General features: G+C 35.3%; 1 protein-coding gene across 1 annotated transcript in view; it reads right to left on the bottom strand.

Annotated features, from left to right (window-relative positions):
• Positions 1–20,018, bottom strand: part of LOC121367556 — a 47,262-nt gene extending 27,244 nt beyond the window's left edge. The window contains exon 1 of the mRNA XM_041491807.1: positions 19,908–20,018. The gene's annotated coding sequence lies outside the window, so the exon portion shown is untranslated. The remainder of the gene's footprint in view (positions 1–19,907) is intronic.
• Between the last annotated feature and the right edge of the window lie 354 nt (positions 20,019–20,372).

Raw genomic sequence — 20,372 nt, 5'->3', positions numbered from 1 at the left:
TAGTCCTATTAGGCTGACATTTGCTGGGGTGTTCTTTCACAAGCTACGGACATTTTTTTTAAAGTTTGCATTATTACTTGATATTATTTATTTAGGCTTGACCGCCAGCTAATGGACGGCAAATAAAATATTCAAATACATTTACATCGGGTCGCCGTAGTCTTATTGCAAATTCATTATGGTAGTTAAAAATTGGGGTAAAAGCCAATGTCGGATACTGCATTACGCTAACGTTGAATAGTCCTCTGTTGATCTTTGTGTCCATTTAACAATACGTAACGCAAAATCTTGCAGTTTTAATACCCCTCTCGCTCGTGTAACGTTTTGTGACCATGTCATATTTTACTTTGGGGTCTTTAGTAATACATATATGTTAAAATAAAACGGCAATCACTGGTTGCATACTTTATTAATTAACATTACGTTGCACAATACCCCCCCCCCCCAATTACGTTTTGTCACACATCCCATAATTCCTACTCTCCTTAGTGCACGTTGAGTAGTTCTCGAATGACCCCATTATTCAATCGTAAATAATAAATAATAAAGAAGTAACATTTTTAAAAAGTTAATTTTTCACCGTATCAATTTTATTAAGTCTCAATATCTATAATACGCAATCTAATAATCTCCCAACAGAACTATTACATTGTAACAGTGTTCAAACTCGCACGTGCTGTTCGTTACATGGTGTGACATCGGGTACGGCCATTACTTCAAAGGGAGTGAGTAGCACATTTAAATTAGAGGGGTTTTTTCACTTAATTTACAACTACTGTAGTAACGTGTTTTTTTAGGGGGGGGGGGTATTTACAAAAACCGTACCAAACATGATTTTAATTTTTTTTTAAATAATAATAATAAAATATCTGAAAAAAAGAGAGTACGAAACATATGTACACACCTTTTTACAAAATAAGATCGTCTGCTTAAAATAGCACAGCAAATGGTAGTGCAGGATAATACTTTTACTTTCTACGTCCGTAAATAGCGGATTGGACGTGTTGCGATAGATCCCAAATATGTGTTAACGCAAATGGATGGATTAAAACAAAAAGTTATATTCTTCTACCAAAAATATATTATATCAGACAATGTAGGCATTATTACTAAAAACTACGATACAACAGACTATCAAAACAGGATACACCTAATTTGCATATCCAGGTCAGAGTTGTTCGTCATGTGTTCATAATCGATCGGAAAACCAAAACGAAACTTTTTCGATGTCATTTTTTTTTAAAATATACAATTAGCTAAATTTGTAAAAAAAAATATGAGTTCAAGTGTCCACGATAAGAGCAACCTTGGGAATCTTTATTGGGAAACTGTTGGGTTGAAGGGTCTAATTGGGGAAAAAGTTTGATATTGGATTGGGAATTTACGTTAGGGGAATGGGGCCGGTGAACGGTCCCAAAATGTATAGTAGTTTATACCCTGGGATGGGTCCCTAAAGGGGGTCAGTGGGGCAAAGAAAACGTCCGAAGCGATCGGGTTGACATTACGGAAACCGAAAACGGCCGAAGTGATTCTCATTAAAAAAAAAAAAAAAAAAAACCTGACTGAAAAAATAATTTCCACAATTTCTCTGACGACGGAAATCCGTCTCACGACGGACAGTTAACAGCCATGTATGTGTGTGTGTGTGTGTGTGTGTGTATGTGTGTGTGTGTATGTGTGTGTGTGTGTGTGTGTGTATGTATGTATGTGTGTCTGTGTGTGTCTCTGTGTGTGTGTGTGTGTGTATGCATGTTCATGGGTGAATGCTCGTAAGATAATTGTGTGTGCTGATGTTACTATACTGTTATATCTGTGTATACGCGCACTTGGGTGTGTATGTATGCGTCCGCACCCGCACCTTTGCAGGGTATACTAGTTATTTACCCATGTGCACTTGTCTATGTTTATAATTATGTGGGGTTTTTGTGTGGGGTTTTTTCTTCTTTTTTTATGTATTGGCATGTGCATTGTGTGTGTGGGGGTGTGTGTGTGTGTGGGGGGGGGTGAGTGTGTGTGTGCACGTACATGCATGCGAGTGTTAATATGTGTCCTTTTGGGTCAATATAATGGAGGTAATCCCATCAGCTAAAAGAAAAACTAATTTATATACTTTTTTGCACAGACTATACTTAATCTATTAATATCAGCCCCAAAAGGGAACATTGATACATATATAAATGTAAATGGAGAAAGTCGGATATGGTGATGGTTCCGTATAATAACTTAAATTACTGTTTTTATCCGATAGTATTAGGACCATCTCCATTATTATCTTTATTAATATTATTACTACTGAAAACGGTCTTGCATCTGCTTATAGCTATTAATGGATATGTGGTGACTGTTCACTTATTCTTTTTTTTAATTTTTTATTTGCTATCAATATGATCAAGGGTTAGGAGACTCTCTAATTGGCCTACATGGTTATTTTAATGTCAATCTAATTAAAATTAGCTTCACTATTACATGTGGATCTAAAGACAGCCAGTTGGAGCTCATGTCCACCAATCAAAACCTTACTTGCAGAATCCTGCCAGTGATTTAAAACTAACAACACTGCGTAGTCCCCAATGTCCAGGTAACATTTCATCTGTAAATAATAATTTAAATATTGACCAATCACACATACAAATTCTAAAAATATCGGGAGAGTCTATTTTAGTGGCCGCAGTACAGCGAACCATACCAATACGTACGGGGTGGGTTATCAGTTTTCAATTTTACATTAAAAATTATTTATTTATAAAATTAAAAAAAGCTAAATCAGTCTTCAGTTTTACATTACAAATTATTTATTTTATAAAATAAAACATGTTTTAAGGCATTCGTAATTCACATGAAACATGTCGTATACCCTCAGTATAATTCGGAATGTTTTCAAATTATTTTTAAATCACTGACAGGATTCTGCAAGTAAGGTTTTGATTGGTGGACATGAGCTCCAACTGGCTGTCTTTAGATCCACATGTAATAGTGGAGCTAATTTTAATTAGATTGTTTTAATGTTTAATTTACTTCTTTGTCCTTTACTTTTCATTCCCTCTCTCTTATTTGTGATTCTCTTTTTTACAAATTTTTCTCTCGCTAAATCTCTGCCTTGTTCAAAAGCAAAAGGGTATAAAAGTTACTTATTTCATTTCTGTCCTCTGAAAATTTCATTTTCAAGCAAGCTTTATACAACATCATTAAAATATATATACAATCATATTAACCAAAATGTAACATGGCATATTTACAAATCATGACATTGAACTGTCAGGGACTCGGAGATCCTGAGAAACAAAAAGATGTTTTGAACTATCTAAAATGCAAACACTTTGATATTTACTGCTTACAAGATACACACTTTATTCAGGATTTAGAACCTTATATAGAAGCTCAATGGGGATACAAATGTCTGTTTAACTCTTTCACTGGTAAAGCTAGGGGAGTTGCAATAATGTTAAATAATACATTCGAATACAAAATACATAAAATAAAAACAGATAATTCAGGATACTTTATAGTACTGGATATAACGGTGAACAAAGAGCGAATAACACTTATTAATATATATGGACCAAATAACGATAACCCGGACTTCTTTTCTAAGATTTTATTGAATATAGAAGAATTTGATAATGAGTATTATATATGTGGTGATTTCAATTTAGTACTTAATCAAGATCTTGATACGAAAAACTATTTACATTGTAATCATCCTAAAGCACGTGAAAAACTCCGAGCAAATATAGAAGCATTTGATTTGAAAGACCCTTTTAGGGATTTATATCCAGTGCTAAGAAGATATACTTGGAGAAAATCAAACCCATTAAAATTGGCAAGACTAGATTTTTTTCTCATTTCAAATAATTTAATACCACATGTTGTAAAGGTTTTAACTGACAATAGCTACAGGTCAGACCACTCTGGTGTAATATTGTATTTGAAACTAAATACAATCCAAAATGGTAAAGGGTTATGGAAATTTAACAATTCACTATTGACGAACAAAGATTATGTAACAATTATTAAGGAAGTAATAAATAATATAATTTCGCAATATGCTGTTTTAATTTATAATGCAGATAACTTAAACTCTATTCCAAAAGACGAAATACAGTTTGTAATAAATGAGCAACTTTTTCTTGAAACACTGCTGATGGAAATAAGAGGGAAAACAATATCCTTTTCAGCGTTTAAAAAGAAGAAAAATAATGAGTTAGAAACTAAACTTTGTGAAGATATAAAAGAATTAGAAGACATAGATAACACTAACTTTAAAGTATTAGAAGAAAGAAAACATGAATTAACAGAGCTAAGAAAAGAAAAACTCAAAGGACATTATATCCGAGCATGGACAAAATGGATCGAAGACGGGGGAAAAACCAACTAAATATTTTTGTAACATGGAGTCTAGAAATTACCATAGCAAGCTAATATCAAGATTAGAATTAAGTAATGGAACAGTAATAATAGACCAAAAACATATTCTAACTGAAACTAAGTGTTTTTATCAAAAACTATATTCTGCGTCATCGGAACAACTACACACTAATATAGTGGAAGAGCTATCAGTTTATAATTTTAACAGGTTAACAAATGAAGAAGCACAAGCTCTAGAAGGAAAAATAACATACTCTGAAGTTTTAAATGTTCTTAAAAGTATGAAGAACGAAAAAAGTCCCGGCTCAGATGGATTTACAGCAGAGTTTTTCAAAAACATTTGGACAGACTTAGGGTATTTTATAGTTCGGTCAATAAATTATAGTTATACTATTGAGGAAATGTCCCAAGTACAAAAACTAGGTATAATCACTTGTATCCCCAAGCAAAATAAGCCTTAATAATTTTTGAAAAATTGGCGATCCATAACTCTTTTGAACTGCACTTACAAAATGGCTTCTGGCTGCATTGCAAATAGAATTAAAACCGTCTTAGATAAAATAATAAATAAAGATCAAACAGGTTTTATTAAAGGAAGATATATTGGAGAAAACATACGATTGATATATGATATAATGCAATACACTGATACATACAATATACCTGGTCTGTTAATACTTGTGGACTTCGAAAAAGCTTTTGATTCTGTATCTTGGTCCTTTATCGAAAAAGCATTAGATATATTTAATTTTAAAAGTTCAATAAAGAGCTGGATTAAAACATTTAACAAAAATTCAATGTCCAGTGTATTACAAAATGGTTATTTATCATAAACTTTCAAATTAGAAAGAGGTTGCAGACAAGGTGACCCCCTGTCGCCATATATTTTTCTAATTTGTGCTGAAATTCTCGCAACTGTGGTTAGGAATAAAACAAATAACAAAGGCATTACTATTAATGGTGAAGAATATCTAATTTCTTAATATGCCGATGATACTACTTTCACTCTTGATGGATCTCCTGAGTCTCTGTACAATACAATGACATTACTTGATTACTATTCTGATATCTCCGGTTTAAAAATAAATTACTCTAAGTCAAAAGCCATCTGGATAGGTAGCAAAAAATATTGTAAAGATGTCTATCACCATACATGTTGGAAACTGGAATGGGGTGAAAACCAGTTTACTTTGCTTGGTATTAACTTTCCCATAAATTTAAAAGATATTATAGCATGTAATTTTGGCTCTAAGATCAAACAAATTCTGAACTTGATAAAACTGTGGTCATTTAGAAAACTGACTATCCTAGGAAGAGTTACAATTGTAAAAATGTTATTAATACCAAAAATTACATATCTACTAATGTCATTACCAAATCCATCAAAAACAATTATAAATAAAATGTTTTTCCAATTTATTTGGCCAAATAAACCAGAAAAAATAAAACGAGAATTATTAACTCAAGATTATAGATATGGGGGTATAAAAATGCCAGATATACAACATGTAATGACATCCTTAAAAATATCATGGATAAGAAGACTTTTTTATAATAATAAATGGGTCAACCTATTTCAGTCTACTACTGGTTTAAGTACAAGGGACCGAATTATATATGGAGACTATTTCATTATATTTAAAAAAGAAAAGATCAAAAACAGTTTCTGGAAAGATGTATTATTCAGTTGGGTACTATTACAAGAAAAAGAAAGTCTAAAAAACGACAGAAGATATACAAGGACTCAATATTTGGTATAATACCAACATCTTAAAAAGTTACAAACCGTTTCTATATAATGAATATATAAAAAAAGGAATAATTTTCATAACTGACATACTCGACAATGAAGGGAATATTTTGGTATTTGAAACGTTTAGAAGAAAATATGACATAAAAACTAATTTTTTAAATTATGCATCATTAGTAAATGCTGTAAAATCTTTCCTACGTTCATTAAACAATATTAATGACAAAACATTCACATCTGTTAAAATTCCAATTTTACCTTTCAAAATGAAAATTCTACTGAACACAAATGCAGGATGTAAAGATCTGTACAATACATTGAAAAAAACCCCCATAACTCCAAAGTCACAGATAAAATATGCAAACAAAGGATTGACATACGACTGTTGTACGTGGGAAAAATACTATGCTCTACCTTTCTATTGTTTAAAAGATACAACTTTAAGGTGGTTTCAATACAGACTGTTACACAGAATTCTGCCTACTAATACTTTTCTTCATATGATACATTATGTTGATTCAAACAAATGCTCTTTTTGTAATAATGAACCAGAGACATTGCAGCACCTTTTTTACGACTGCATTGAAGTAAGAAACCTTTGGGAAGCAGTTACAAAATGGATTTTTGAAAAAACTGGTCTTTGCATCCCACTAAGCAAAAATGCAGTTATGTTTGGAATGACAGATGGTGATCTAAGATACGTAGTAAACTGGATAACTGTCAATATAAAATATTACATTTACAACATGAAAATACTTAAACAAAGTTTGCACAAAAAGGCCATTGAAAATATCCTGATAACTAAATTCCAAATAGAAAGATGTATCTATTTAAAAAATTGCCAGTATGACAAATTTAATGAACATTGGGAGAAATGGTTGAATCTTTTTGCTTGAAAATCGGAGAATTAATTGATACTACTTTCTTCAATCTCATAACTGCACATCTTATTAACCTAAAGGAAAATCTGGGCTTGCTTGGATATACTAAAAATTCTGTAGAACCAGAAAACCAATCTTAATCTACAATACAGTAAAGAGTAAATAAATAATACATGCTTCTTTCTCTATTTTTTATTTTCTGTTTATCTTTTCTCTTTTTTACCCCATTCATTTCATGTCCATTCTCTATCCCCTGTCCCCCTCAGATCAAAACCATTATTGTATTCATATTTATGTATTGTTTTTAACAAATTCAAATGTATGTAACTAGAAGGTATGAATATATACATGTATTTTTGTAAGGCAATGATTCAAGGCTCCCCAACCTTGACACTGTCAACTGATCTGGGGGCAATAAAAATCATTAAAAAAAATTAATAAAAAATAAATAAAAATAATAATCTATTGCATATGTATTGTTTAGTATCTTCCTAAAAGGATAAACAAAAAGACTATGTTCACTTCAAAATGCACCGTGCAACAGCCTTGTACTATATAAACAACGTACAAACATGTAATATCCTTTCCAGAATATGTATGAACAGACTATGTTCTGTATAGTGTTACAGAGGCGAGTATAATACCATTTAGAATATAAAGAAGATTTACACAGTACGTACTGCTAGAGCAATACAAGTTCCCTACTGAGCCCAACAAATTATCTTATATTCTAAATTCAAAGGCCATTGATTAAATCGCCATGAAAGTCAAACTTTTGTTTTTTAACTGTTTATTTTTTCTTGACCATTCCCTTGTTGACAAATATCAACCCCAGCAATGAATGAAAGTCAAACTTGATCTGTAACAGTACATGATAAAGCTATATACAAAATTTCAGTTCAATATATTTAAAGACATTGTCGAAGAAAAAAAAAAACATCTGGGAAAACTAATGTTCATATCTCCTAAGTTCAAGGGCTATAAATAACTATGTCAAAAATAGGTAAGTGACCATGAAAGTCAAACTTGATCTGTAACTGGATATGATAAAGCCATGCACAAAATTGTAACTAAATATCAAGCATTACAACAAAGAGATCTGGAAAACTATATGTGGGACAGACCGACAGACAGACAGATGTACAGAAAGACGGAGATGAAAACTCATAGTCCCCTCTGGTTGGACCTGTATCCTACAAGGCGATCAGTAACAGACTACTTTCTGTGTACTATAGTAGGCCTACACATGTATGTATACATGTGCTTTGTATAGTTCCCTGTTAGAATATTACATTGGACAGACAATCTATGGCATAATGTATAACATGTGCACAGTATAATATTCTGGCAGACTGTAACAAAAAACAGAATGTTTTGGCAAGGTTCATAATTACCAGGGTTGTTATAATATGATAAATGGTGCTATTATCTAAAATGGTAATTCAATGATAACAATCACTGCAAGTCTCATCTAATCTACAATCCATGTATGCTATTAATCTATCAGTGTATACCGGAAACACATATAATCAACATCAATATGAAAAATAATTAAAAAATCACTGACTTCCAAGTGATGTTGATAGTAAGTAGAAATGCATGTACATGTACGCAGGCAGTTGCTAAGGAACTAATTACAGATAGTGTTGCTAACCTGTCATTTTTGCCGAGGTAAAATTAAGCAGTATATACAATGTCATGTATACATTGCTAACATATAACAACATGCATGGGTTTCGAAGTAAACTGTAAAACCATATATGTTTGACTTTCAGTGAAAAGACTGAACACCCAAAGGAATAGCAAAAAGACATATCATAATTCAATTCATTAACCAAATGGCATGTCCATTATTGTAGGTTTAAAATAATTAAAAATATACTCTTCAAAAAAAGAAACGCAAAAGGGTACAAATGGGTTATAACTCCGATTTTATGTTTCCTACCGGTTCATGCTTTGTGAATATAAGGTCATTGCATGTCCCAAACACATTCCCACGGTTACATTCGATAAAACGCAGCTACTGTACAATAAAGTTCCAAAATGTGAATATTCGCAAAAACGCAGCCACGTGCAAACCATGTCACCACTGCACGTGCATAGTCTGCACGTGCAACATGAACACCGACAGTATAAAAATGCAGGGTGTTCGCTTGCCTGGCCTCTGTATCTGGCCGACAGTTGACAATCCAGGACATGCCACGTCTCAGTGAACCGCAGAGAAACAATGCCATCGGCCGACTAGACGCAGGCGAATCCAGAACGGCCGTTGCCAGGGCATTCCATGTGTCCCCAAGCACCATCTCCAGACTGTGGGACCGTTACCAGCAACATGGATCAACACGTGACCTCCCTAGATCCGGTCGACCATGGGTCACTACCCCCGGGCAGGACCGCTACATCCGGGTACGCCACCTTCGGGAACGATTGACTACTGCCACCTCCACAGCCGCAGCAATACCAGGTTTGCGCAGGATATCCGACCAGACCGTACGGAACCGCCTACGTGAGGTAGGAATTCGTGCCAGACGTCCAGTTCGAGGTGTCATCTTAACACCACAACACCGTCGACTCCGACTGCAGTGGTGCCAGATTCATCGACAATGGCCTAACTGCGATGGAGACAGGTGTGGTTCAGTGACGAGTCCCGATTTCTGCTCCGACGTCATGATGGAAGATGTCGCGTGTATAGGCGTCGTGGTGAACGTTATGCGGCAAACTGCGTGCAGGAAGTGGACAGATTCGGCGGGGGTAGTGTCATGGTGTGGGCAGCCATCTCACACACTGGCAGAACTGACCTGGTCCACGTGCAGGGCAACCTGAATGCACAGGGCTACATTGACCAGATCCTCCGGCCACACATCGTTCCAGTTATGGCCAACGCCAACGCAGTGTTCCAACATGACAACGCCAGGCCTCACACAGCACGTCTCACAACGGCTTTCCTACAGAACAACAACATTAATGTCCTTCCTTGGCCATCGATATCACCGGATTTGAACCCAATTGAACATCTATGGGACGAGTTGGACCGACGCCTCCGACAGCGACAACCACAGCCCCAGACCCTGCCCGAGCTGGCAGCAGCCTTGCAGGCCGAGTGGGCCACCATCCCCCGGGACGTCATCCGTACTCTGGTTGCTTCAATGGGCAGGCGGTGCCAGGCAGTTGTCAACACACGCGGAGGCCACACCCGGTATTGACTCCAGATGACCTTGACCTTGGTGGTGTGTCCTATCACTTACTCACAATGGACTAGAGTGAATTGTGAACAATCCTGCAACATTTGGTTTATCGGACTCACCATTCAATAATTAAATCAATTCTCCAAATGTTACGACAATGTGGTTTTGCGTTTCTTCTTTTGAAGAGTATATATATCCCACTTCCCCCTTCCCTTTCAGTGTTTCTGCCAGATGGAAATTTTTTAGTATGGCACTATGAAATTGAATATTTACAATGTGTGTGCTGAATGCAACCACAGTCAATAGAGGTATAGGGGGCCTCCCTCAGAAATAAAATGGGTTAGGTTTAGGGTTAGGGTTAAAAAAAATCATACAGCAATGATAAGAGTAATTAATTTTGTTAAAAGGTCAGCTTAAAAAATAAAATCTGCCAAAGAATTTGGGTATATGACACCATACCCAATTTACCCTCTGGCAGAACCCTGCCTTAAATTACATCCTTCGGAAACCCATTTCATTTCTTCTCAACCTGACTGTTGCTCCCACCTTTCAGCTTTTAATTAAAAATAAAATTATCCACCTCTACATCCCAGTTCTTGTCTTTCCAACTAAGATAGCTACATGTAGGTATATTTGTACTTGTGTCTATTGATGACAATTTTTTTTAGATTATATAATACTTGATGATACTAATTATTAAATGGACCTGATGCAATCTATACTAGTTTAGATATCTCAAGAATAGGTGGTGGGATGATCTTGATGGTACAGAACACTTATCTGGAGTGTGCTGGGCAATTGGATCGAATCCACATAGTGGAGTTAACTGCATGTTCTTTTTAAAGTGACATCCATTGCACTTTGATGTCGTTCATTCCTAAATATTTCACACACCATGGGCGTCGATCGGTGGGGGACAGGGGGGATGCGTCCCCCTCACTTTTCAACGCCGGGGGACAATCTATATAAGTGTCCCCCACCACCAACAAAAACAACAGCAACAACAAAAAAACCAACAAAAATTAAGTTTAACCACTAAAGTGTAGCTTTATGATTTTCATTTACATTCCTCTCTCTCTCTCTCTCTCTCTCTCTCTCTCTCTCTCTCTCTCTCTCTCTCTCTCTCTCTCTCTCTCTCTCTCTCTCTCTCTCTCTCTCTCTCTCTCTCTCTCTCTCACTCACTAACACATCCCCCCTCCCCCCACCCCACACTTTTAAAGCCAGATTGACGCCCATGCCACACACGTTAGTTGATGTGTTTTTCATGCTGGTGTTATAACATTCATCCAGCTTCCCTTGAGTACATGTACATGCTTCACAATCACTGAGCTTAAAGGAGCTCAGTCACGGATTTAGTGGGCCTTATTTCTCTAAATATGCATTATAAATGGAAATTACATTCATTTGGAATACCAAACCTAGTTATTGTATGATCCTAAACATTTTAATTGAACTACGATTGAGGGAATTCCATGACACGATTCAGTTTTAAAATTTGGAACTCTTCTTTAAATGGGACATTTAAAATACGGAAAAACAGACTTGTAGTGATGAGGCTATATATACGACAACCGTATAATGGATTTTTGCATTTTATATAAAAGATCACTGTGTATAGAGACTTGGCAAATGAGGGCCGGCTATATATATGGCAAATAATAAAAAGTTGGAACATGAACTCACCATTTATTATTATTATTATTATTATTATCAGGCGCGTGTGCAAATTATTTTGACTGGTTCGCAAAGTGGTATTTCAGTTTTAATATATAGCATAAAAAACCCAGTGTACTGTTGCATGTTTTGTCATCCAAAGGTTGGCTACTTATTACTTAACCCAGTTGAATCCAGTTCTATATGCAGGGAGAAGTTCAATCTGCCATCTGTGCGTGTGTGCACGCATGTTAATCTTGCATTTTTATAGCCAAAACTCCTCCAGATAAAACACCGCCCCTCCACCTCAAAAAGGTAGTAGTAGGCTAATAATAATACTAATAGTAGTAGTAGTAGTAGTAGTAGTAGTAGTAGTAGTAGTAGTAGTAGTAGTAAAAATAATTATAATGTTGGTAAAATCACGTCGCGGTGGGGTGATTGTTACAGAAACATTACATAAATTTAGAGGGGGACCCGGGCGTGGTCCCTTGCAATTTTGAGCATTTGAAATGTGTTTAAATACAGAAAAATAACCTTTTAGTCATATTTATTTTTGCAACTTTTGAGCATTTTTTTTGTGTTTAAATACCGAAAAATAACCTTTTCGTCAAAAATATTATATTGGGGGGTGCTGTAAAAAAATTAATATTTACTGTTTTTTTTTTTTTTTTTTTACGTAGGCCAAAATGTTAATTTGAAAAATTAATTACGGTTTTTTGTTTCCGTACGATCTCATTCACATGCCTGGACTTAAAATAACATTGGGTAGTAAAAATGTAAACAAAAAACATTTTATTTTGGAAAAAATAATTTTATTTATGGATATTAAATAAAGGTTTCCCTTGACTACCGGTATCCTTATCTAGAAAAGGGACACCTCTGCAAAAATGTGTACTTAGAAATGCATTATGCGGCAAAAAACCAACAATACCATTCATCAGTCAACAGTTTTCACCTCTACAGTGTTTTCCCTAGAAATGAAGTAAGGCATTGGGTACCGAAGTGACGTTATTGGTGGGCATATTTTATGTTTTTTCAGACTTATTTAAAAAAAATAGGGCTAAGGGACTTATAGCCGAGATCGACTTACAGGCGAAGATATACGGTAATTACTTTTTTTTTCCATTATAATAATTTTATTTATGGTATTTCAAAAGGATCCAAAAAACCCTGCATGTTAGAAATGCATTATGCAAACCAACAATACCATTCTATTTTCTATATCAGTGACGTTTTGGGGGCATATTTTATGTTCATAAGGGATTTTTTTTTCCATTATAAATTTAAAAAAAAGCCATTTTATTTTCTATATCAAAATAACTTAATTAGTACTATCCACATAGGTGTGTTTAAAGGCTTGTTTTTACATGGGCAACTTATACATTTATAAAAGGCAAGACATTTTGATTTTGAGGGCAACATGGTGCTAACCTATCTGTGGGAGAGTACATACAAAAGACCCCTTGCTGTTTAATAATAGGCAGAAGGTTTACTCTCATACTAACACATAACTTCTGTACTGGTCCAGGACAGACTTGGGCTGGTTGAACCTTAATTGGATAGAAACCAGTAAATAAGTTATAACAATTTCTTTTAATGAAAACTGAAAAGAAGGGTTCTATATTTATCTGTCCAACAATAACATTTAAAAAAAATGTTATGAATATTATCTTTCCTAGTGTATCTAAGAAATGGTAGACTTGCCAATTTTATAATTTGCAATGTTAGTTTTATTCTGTATGCATCCAGTATTAAAGTACACACGTGGTTTGAAGCAGTCAATTGGTCCAATAAATAGAAATGCAGTACAAATGCTCAGGATGCTCAAACGAATGTTGAAAAGTAAAGTTTGTTTCATTTAACGACGCCACTAGAGCACATTGATTTTTATCTTTAATATCATCGGCTATTGGACGTCAAACACATGGTCATTCTGACACTGTTTTTAGAGGAAACCCGCGAAGTTCCCAGTGACCCAGTACAAAAAATAACGAAACGCATCGAGATCTTACTGACATATTTAATCATTTGTGATAGTTTTGGAATGTTTTCGTGGAAATCGTTGTTATATTAAAAAAACATTTTTGGATATATACAAAAAAAGTTTTAGGGTCGGCAGGTTCAAATTAGGGTCGGTCGGGTAACCGGAAACAAACAATATTTTATGATACGCCTAAGCAGCCTCAAAATTGCAATCAGTGAAGGTAGGGTCAACTCAAACAAGAGCCTTATGTGTTGGAAAGATGCATACCCGGACCACCAGCATATACTGACACTTTAGCAAATGAAAAACGCGTAATTTTAGAGTTAATAAAAAACCATCATTATTCCTGCTAACTGGGGGCAGCCATTTTGTTTCGTTTTTGTGACGTCCGGTGGGATAGCTTGGGGCGAAGTGACATCAGCTCCTGACCATCTCCTGTATGTACAGTGTAAACAAAAGCAGTAATTTTCGACAAGGCGCTTCTCTTTGATCAACCGACCGGCCTCAGTGGCGTCGTGGTAGGCCATCAGTCTACAGGCTGGTAGGTACTGGGTTCGGATCCCAGTCGAGGCATGGGATTTTTAATCCAGATACCGAGTCCAAACCCTGAGTGAGTGCTCCGCAAGGCTCAATGGGTAGGTGTAAACCACTTGCACCGACCAGTGATCCATAACAGGTTCAACAAAGGCCATGGTTTGTGCTATCATGCCTGTGGGAAGTGCAAATAAAAGATCCCTTGCTGCTAATCGGAAGAGTAGCCCATATAGTGGCGACAGCGGGTTTCATCTCAAAATCTGTGTGGTCCTTAACCATATGTCTGACACCATATAACCGTAAATAAAATGTGTTGAGTGCGTCGTTAAATAAAACATTTCCTTCTTTTTTCTTTGATCAACCTGACTTGTAAAACAGCATAAATGACATAATAATATAATAAACTATTTAACTAAATATATTTCAAGTTGCTTTAACGGAACAAAATGGGGTTATAGTATTTTTCTCTGTTAAATAATCCAAAGGAAAAATGTACACTATTAGGCCTATTGATATGCTACGATGGAGCAAAAACGACAACCCACGATACCCAAGTGATAATTTTCTTTTCTTTGGGACTACGTAATTGGTCAATTTCTGTGGTTTTAGATGGAATAGTCTACTTAATCAGTAGTTTTACAGAACTATTTACAGTAATAAACCATGTCCATAACAATTTTAGGGGCGACAGGTAATATTCCACAATACCGGTATGTATTTTTGTGTCTAGACAGCGTCAATTAATTGGCTCATCTGGTTACCAATCAAATACACACCTGCCAATTAGGAATCACAGGTAGAAGCGACTAACAGCATAGACCAATTAACTAAAAAAACACCCCGTGTATCATTTCAGTACGTATGTTAATGCATGGGCAAAACATTGTTAATTATTTCGATTTGTTGTGTAGCCACTTTGACAATGGTATTTTATTTTGTATTGAAAAATAATATATGTATATATTGATATACTTATTGCTGGTTTACTGGGATGTGTATTATTACAGAACATTGCAATGTATGACTATTTATCATCCCGCAAAAAACAGGTAGATTGTGTTTCTCTAGTTCTAAGGCTCATTCCTGACGTTACGCATTAAGTATTACGTAACCACCAGCTCGCCAGAGGGCGTACTCACTGAGAAGGTACAAAATGGCTGCGTCTGTTATATATAATAGCCATCACATTTAACCGTTTTATTAATTAACTATATGATTATACGTATGGATATTAAGCAATGATGTGCATTATATATCGTTGAATATGCATACCAGGCCAAATGCCTTAATTGTCCTCTTAGTTTCGCTTTCAGTTAATCTACCTCAGCAGCTGATAATTTGTAATTGTCATTTTTATTTACTTATTCATTATTATTATTAGTATTAGTATTAGTATTATTATTATTATTAATTTTTTGTTAGTACTTTAGGGACAACATGACGTTATTCATATATCTATGAAAAACGTACACAAAAGGGTGCGCTAAATTCATATACTCACCCACCCCCTCTCCTTTTCAGAAAATGCACTGTTCGTATGATACTTAGTATGTATTCCTCCTGTTCCAGATGATTCAGTAATATGGATCAATCAAATAGATGTACTTATTTACCGCCTATATACAGTTTAGCTGTGAATATAGCCAGCCCTCGTTAGTAGTGGCTATATACACGGCCTTCGTATATATAGTCACATCGTATATAAACACTGTCTAGTTCAGAGTATTCTTTAAAAATGTAACAATTCCTATCTCATGTCAACTGTTATGGCATATTTTGCATAATATTGAATTTGACAAGGTGGAAAATGAAGGTGCTCATGATCCAGATATTTAGAGTTTTTCGCATATGAATTTACCTATAGATGCAAAGGCCTAACTAGTCGGGATTGTCGACATTTAACATGCTTCTGTTACTAAAAAAATTAATGTATCAGCTTATTATCATTCAGTACATGTTTTTATTATTTTTTAATAACTTATTTTCATTGTTGTTGTTTTTCTATTTACCCTACGTCGCAGAGGATGGTCAAGCGTTCTCGTTACAAGAGTTTGGTAAATCGTTTTGTCACTGCGGTTATTCGGGAAATGCCCGTCACGTGACTCAAAATAATACGTCATACCTCTGCTCTCCAAATATCCATTATTTTTCTCAAAATTATGAACCGTACCCATAATTCAATTATTTTTTATAAAATATCAATAATAAGTGTGATATGGTGGTTATGTAGATGGTTCAATAAAGTACCTTTAGGTACAAATCAAATGTATATATAATACCTTGTTAGGTCAATAATTAGGTCAACCATCTGTGAGAGAGAGCGCATTTAAACTAAATAATAATATGTTTTCCAATATTAATATTTAATATTCAAATTTTAACAAACCAATCGAGTTACATGCCAGTTCATTAATTCACTTTTTCATGCAAATTAATAGACTAGACAATACATTAAACAATATACCATTATTATCTGGGTCAGTAACAAACAAAAAAAAGAAGGGAAAAGGAGCTCATTTCATACACTAGTATATATATCTGATTCAGGAAACATTTTGTTCAGTATCACGTCATGGTTTGCTATGTAAATGTCAGAGATTGCTACAGACACAATTCTGAAATGCTAAATAGCAATTGCTAAAAGTACTCAATGTTCAACTGATCACCAATTGTTGCCAAAGGTTTTTAATTAAAATGTTCCATGCATAATATATATCAAATTAATTTAAGACATGCTTTTTTTAATACATGTATACTGGCAAACAAAAATAAAATTAGTAGAAGAAAAATGCAAAAATACTTCAATGAACTTGGGATTTGTGCATATACGTGCATGTGTGTGTGTGTGTGTGATAAATTTAGTACTAATATTTACTTCAATATATGTACAATTTTCTTTGTACATTAAATCACATTTACAATTTATACATAAAAACAAAATATATTTACCTTTCTGTCCTATAGATCACATCCAGAATGCTAATAAGTATATAACACATATCAGATTCACACTGCTGCTATTAACACTGATCTTTCAGTATGTAGCATATATCACAGCTCAATAAACACTACTGTGTCCACAAAACATAACTTTAGGGTCTTGAAAAATAGTTACTGTGACGTTTTCCTAAACAAATTACAGGAACAGTTTTCTGATGATGCTAAAATTCAGAATTCTGCCAAAAATCCTTTTAAGATTTTCATCTCTTATATCACATACATGGTACATGTACAGCACAACAGCTACACACCTGTGGCTGGAGCAAGTTTCACAGCTAGAAACTGCATGTATATTGGTACCAGGTAGTACGACATCATAGCCGTTAGTTAACATTCCCAGGAGAAGAACTGGTTTGATGTGGGGAGTCCGTGACATAACTGCATCACAGAACACTGACTGTACAGAACATGTGTTTTGTTTAGGAACCAGTGTAATTAACTCAAGAACACCAAGCCACTGGCATGTGTAGCTGATATAGGGTGCTGCAAATCTTCATTGTAGGGCTTCGCTCAACATGTGTGGGCATTTTCTTAGCTGGCTTATCACATTAGTCTGTCAACAACTTTTACACCATTAAAACTACATCTACAGATACAGAGGGTATCATCATTCCAGTATTATCTAGTACAATGCCAGTGAAAAATCTGACAGACAAGTTAAGAAATACAACTACCAGTCTAACAGGTGATCTGTCTTTTTTTCTGACTGACTTTTTTTTTGGGGGGGGGGGGGGGGGGGGGGGGGGGGGGGGGGGGGGGGGGATGCACTTTGAATCTGTGACTGCATCAGCCATGCCAGAAATCCAAACCAATGGTTCAGAAAGATGATAAACTACACAATATAAATTATATATATATATATTATATATATATAATATATATATATGTACTGCATTGACAATAGATGGCATTCCCAAACAGAGCCGGTCAAAGGTCAATACTTCCTACAAATGGCTTGTTTATGTTGATAGTATGTTGAATATATTGTTCTGTTAAATACTTGTGGGATGTCACTTAAATTTAGTAAATCTATATGAAACTTGAAACAAATGTGAAACCTTTGTCATTACCAGAATATTAAAACATTTATTGATTTGTTAATCAATGTTTGGGTCTTGATTTCCTTTGCCATTTGGTATTGATAACTTACCAATTCCTTATTAATGTTTTTGTTAATGTATTGTTAAACAATAATATATTGTTCTTTAGGCTGGCGGACTACTAAACATTCTGGTAGCTAGGCTAGTAAAGTTGGTTCTGGTCGGGCGGGCTAGTGAAATATTTTCCATTTCTGCACCCCTGATACATGATACATGTTTAAATAGTAATTAAAATGTCCCAGCCATTACAGTCAACAGACACAAATTATCTGAATATACGAAAACCAGTTTGAATCTTTATCACCATAATAAGCACTTTAACAAATTCCTAATCGAAGGGGAATGTTCCAACTGGTTTGGTTATTTATTCTGATCAATGCAATTTCTTTTAAAATGATGCCTAAAATTACCATGGGCAAATTTGTTTATGGAAAGAAAGAAAGAAGTGTTTTATTTAACGACGCACTCAACACATTTTATTTACGGTTATATGGCGTCAGACATATATGGTTAAGGACCACACAGATTGTTTTAGAGGAAACCCGCTGTCGCCACATAGGCTACTCTTTTATGACAGGCAGCAAGGGATCTTTTATTTGCGCTTCCCACAGGCAGGATAGCACAAACCATAGCCTTTGTTGAACCAGTTATGGATCACTGGTCGGTGCAAGTGGTTTACACCTACCCATTGAGCCTTGCGGAGCACTCACTCAGGGTTTGGAGTCGGTATCTGGATTAAAAATTCCATGCCTCGACTGGGATCCGAACCCAGTACCTACCAGCCTTTAGACCGATGGCCTGCCACGACGCCACCGAGGCCGGTATTTGTTTATGGATACAACTAATAAAATTCAAGTCAAAGTTCATGTCAAAACTTTCTGAGAATATGGACACCTTCCCATCTCACTTGAATTGGGACTTCGGATTATTCGCCTTTAATTTGGTAATTAATTCTAACTTGCGTTTAGATATTTGTGACCCTCACCTTTACAACATCCTGGATCCTCTCTGAGACCAATACATTTTTATGCCACCCAGATTATGTTTAGAGGCCGATCTAGAATTTTTAGAAGTGGGGTCATTATCTTCTATGCATGCATGCAGATCCACATAGCTTACTGAATGGTGTGTGTGTTTTGGTGTGGGTGTTAATCCCTCTACCACCCCCCCCCCCCCCCCCCCCACCCACCCCCACCCCCTTGAATCCGCCAATATTTTTTTCCTGGTGGGACTGCATTTTTCTTGCTGGCATCTACTTTTCTCAAACTCCTACTGTAAAACATGGTACATCCTGATAAAAATATGATTCGAGATTGCAGCTTTAATTTAAACAAAACTGGAGGCTGAAGTGAACTGACGAATGACACTTGACTCAACCGAGTCAGGTCACAAACTTTGCGACAAAAGGTATGAAACAGTAGCACGATTATTTTCTCTTAAAACTAAAAACAATACCTGTGTCAATCAACACGCTTCAAGTAAGATCAGATGTCACATCTTAAATGTCTTGTCCGTGCAGAGAATCAGAGGCTTTTATCTTGTCAACGAAATTTACGAAAAGTTGTCACATCGATCCAAGGGAACTAACTCTATAGAATTTGTGTTTGACACTAAAGCCCAGCATACACCACGCGTACTTGCAACTTCTGTGTGACGATATGCGAGATATGAAACGCTAACACTACAGACAATTCCAGTCGATTGTTTTAAATGTATAACAACCTTAATTATTAATCGTTTGAAAGCAGACAGTCAGACATGTATCAATGTTTAAATCAAATCGGAAAGTTACAAAATTGGCCTGTTCATATAGGTTTTCAGAAAAATGGGAGACAAAAAAGATCTATAGTTCTCCCCACGGGGAACGCCTTTTTCTTCATGTTATGGAATTTACTACAAGTTATTTATGTCTGAGCCGAT

Source organism: Gigantopelta aegis, chromosome 3 (genome assembly GCF_016097555.1).
Source record: "Gigantopelta aegis isolate Gae_Host chromosome 3, Gae_host_genome, whole genome shotgun sequence".
Lineage (NCBI taxonomy): Eukaryota > Metazoa > Mollusca > Gastropoda > Neomphalida > Peltospiridae > Gigantopelta > Gigantopelta aegis.
Note: the sequence above shows the minus strand (reverse complement) of the source record. Positions and strands in the feature narration are given on the sequence as shown.